This window comes from Odontesthes bonariensis, chromosome 6 (assembly GCF_027942865.1).
Source record: "Odontesthes bonariensis isolate fOdoBon6 chromosome 6, fOdoBon6.hap1, whole genome shotgun sequence".
Classification (NCBI taxonomy): domain Eukaryota; kingdom Metazoa; phylum Chordata; class Actinopteri; order Atheriniformes; family Atherinopsidae; genus Odontesthes; species Odontesthes bonariensis.
In genome coordinates, this window is record NC_134511.1 from 1,329,942 (window position 1) to 1,333,577 (window position 3,636).

A 3,636-nucleotide genomic window follows, 5' to 3' on the forward strand; every position below is an offset into this window, starting at 1 on the left:
TACCGAGCACCATCATGTATGTTGTTGTGACAGGATTGGCTCCCCAGGTAGGAGAGACGCTGTGATTGGCTATGAGATTTTGTGAAGCTATGATTAGTTGCTATGGGTTTTAGAATACTTTGACTGGTCAGTGAGGTGGTTGAGGCGCTGTGATTGGCTGATGGATGACTGTGCTGCTGTGATTAGCTGGTGGGGTTTACGGACTTTAGAATGGGCGCTGTGAGCCAAACTACGTCTCCCGGCAAGCAGTGCGGCGTCAGCTCTTTTAATTACTGGATCTTATTGTTGTGATTTAACTTATCTTGACTGTTGCTTGTTTTGTTTCTCTTTATATTATTTTATGTATTTTAATGCTTCTTCCACTCCCTGCTGCAATGCTTTTATTTTATGTAAAGCACTTTGAATTATTTGTAAATGAAATGTGCTATATAAATAATTAATTTATAATAAATTTGATTTGATTTGATCGATATGGATTAGTTATTGATTCTTAAATCAGACTAACGTTGACTGATGTTTTGCTCTGAAGTCTCTTTTAATTCAATTTGTACTCTTTATTTCTCTTTCTTTTCAAACTCCAGAGTTCAGAGGTGTGACCAGAATGGCATGTGTGGGGGGGCAGAAAACAATACCTAAAAAAATGGGTGGAAAACCTCTACTACAACTTCAAGCATAATAATAATAATAATAATAATAATAATAGTAATATTAGAAATAACTCAATTCGGTAATGAAAATATGGTCACACTAGCATAAATCATGACCGTCAATTTTAATTTTTAATTTTAACGATAACAAAAAAAAAAATAAAGCTATAAACTTTGCAGATATATGCTTTCTTTAAATCACCACCTGCATTTATTCTATCAATACAAGACACAAACAGAGATAATAAATCGTGGCCTTTTTTCTGGCCAGTTTTCTTTGGATGGACAGGGCATTTCTCAGGGGGGCAGTGCCCCCCCTCAGCCCCCCCGTAGCCACGCCCCTGGTTCAGATCATTTTAATCCCGACACCAAATTACAGTCAGACACAGTGTGGGCCAAAGGAGACCCACAATGACTGAAGTTTTAATGAAAACCATTTTACAGCAACTTAATATACTTAACACACACAAGGCAGTTTATTTATGGGATAAAAAGACTCCCAGAAACTGGCTCTCCAGAGACCCAAACCCGAGGGAAGTTACGTGGTGCTGGGTTTGCTGTCATCCCCAGGGCCGGTTTTTGCTATGGGCAATGTGGGCGACCGCCCAGGGCCCTCAAAAAAAAACAAAAAAACTTGCCAGTTTTCTAGACTAGCGCTCATTTCCATGTAGGGTTGCCAACCGTCCCTTGAAAAACGGAATCATCCCGTATTTAGAAACAAATGTACGCGTCCCGCATTGAGCTGAAAAGGGACGCACTTTGTCCCGTATTATCGTGAGAATCAAAAATAGTCCGTAAAATGTCAGTGGAATAAATGATTAACACGGCGCTTTATGTGAAAATGGAAGGTAAACTCTCCTGCTCTGTGACCAATGAGCTGACAGCATATCCATAAAGGCGTACGACAATACGGAATCCCGCTCATCAAGTAGCGTTGAGTTGCACATGCAAAGTTGCATTGAGTTGAGTTGTGCATTAAGTTCATAAGTTCTATTTTTAAATATGTTTACAAGTTTACAAGTCTGTTTGCACTTTTGTCACTATCTATTGTTTTATATTTATTTCATTTTATTTATTATTTGTTTTAAGTTTAAGACATATTTCTGTTTAAGAAAGATATTTATTTTATTCAGTTTATTTTGTTATTTTGTAATAAAGTACATTTCTGGTTAAACATTTGTTTTCCATGTGGAGTGGGGGCTGGGGCGTCAACTTGCTGCTGAGAGTCCTACAGGTTGTGGCAAGATAAAGGGATGCAGATTTCTATGAGTGAGCTATAGGCTATCTGTTAGCCTCTTGCTAACATGTTGCTGTTAGCCACGACTGTAACTGATTTTTAGTTTTGCTGAACTAGAATTAGAATTGAGGCATCATGTCAGGCAGCTAATTTCACCCAAAGGTAACCTGGTCCAGTTTGTGTTTGCAACACAACATGTTAATGTTTATGCTGTTAATGCTTTAATGTTAATGCTGTTAATGCTTTAATGTTAATGCTAGTTGTAAACAGGGTGAAAACAGCGTGTTACAGTCTGTTATCATAACTGCCGGAATCTGTTTTTTATGCTCCAGTAGCCTTTATTTTTTTTCATTTTTTAGCTTTCTTCGGTTATTTTTAGGATTTTTAAGTTCTTTAAGGATTTGTGATTGATATTTATGAACTGTATTTAATTTATTTATTGTGTTATTTTTCTCCGTTCTTTTTGTACCTTTTTGTATTTAAGATTATATATAAAAAAATAATACAAATAATATAATATGTAGAAATCATTCTGGGTATAACTACATTTCCTTTTTAGCTCCAAAAGGTTAAACCCCAGCTTTAACCTATATGCTCTGATCAACATTTGTGTTTCTGAGTGGTTTATTTTTCATAATAAAAAGCTCTGGATCTTTTTTATAAGTAACTCATTTACTACATTTAAACAGCTACTGCTGACTTTGTTGTTCCCCAAAAGCTTTTTCCTCCATTCTCATTAAACTGCCTACATTTGCAGTGCTGACCCTGGGTTTCTCTTACGGTAAAAACACAATTAAGAGCATTTATCCATCCATCCATTTTCTACAGCTTATTTGGTTCGAGGTCTCAGGGGCAACAATCGGAGCAGAGATCCCCAGACCTCCCTTATTTCAACCACCTCTTGGAGCTCCTCTAGAGGGAGGTATAATCTCCCCAGCGAGGTTTGGGTCTGCCCTGATGCCTCCTCCCACTGGGACATATCCAATATACCTAAAAATGATATAGGACCTTTTCTCTCTTTTAAGATGCAGATTAAATCCAATAATCAATGTCTGGCTCTTCTAGCTCCGCAATTTGTGTATAAGACCCTGAAATACTTAAACTCCCCCCCAACCCTGAGTTGATGATTAACTTTTTTTCCGATGCCCTCAGAGAACCCCTGTGTCTGCTGAAGGTCTGCAGCCAACATAACCACCACGTCTGCAAAGAGCAAAGACTAAATCCTAAACTGACCCAACTGGAAATCCTCCATCTCTTGGCTAATCCTAGAAATTCTGTCCATGAAGGTTGGGAACAGAACCGGTGACAAAGGGCAGCCGTGGCTGAGTCCAACATGCACCTTCAATAAGTAAATTAATTTTATTTAGACAGCCCTTTAAAGACAGGGTAAAACATTATTTGCCAATCAGATGCATTTTAATGTCTGAAACTACTGTGCGACAAAATTGTGTTGATATGGTTCTTGGCTATGGTATTCGTACAATTACAGGTAATTTGTTGTATATCTTGTGATGCGGTTAAGTGATATGGAATGTTGTACGCTTTGTTTTCTTGTTTCCTGTTTTTGTCTTGTCTTGATTTTAGTGTGAACAGCAGGACTGCAGATGGAAATTAGCCTTGGAGCTAAATCTGGCATATTTACATAATATGTTTATTAATATGCAGAGTCCTGTCACAAATAAACAAATAACTAACTAACGATGTACCAAAGTGCTTTACAGCAGGTAATAGATAAAGAGAAGAAGAAGTAAA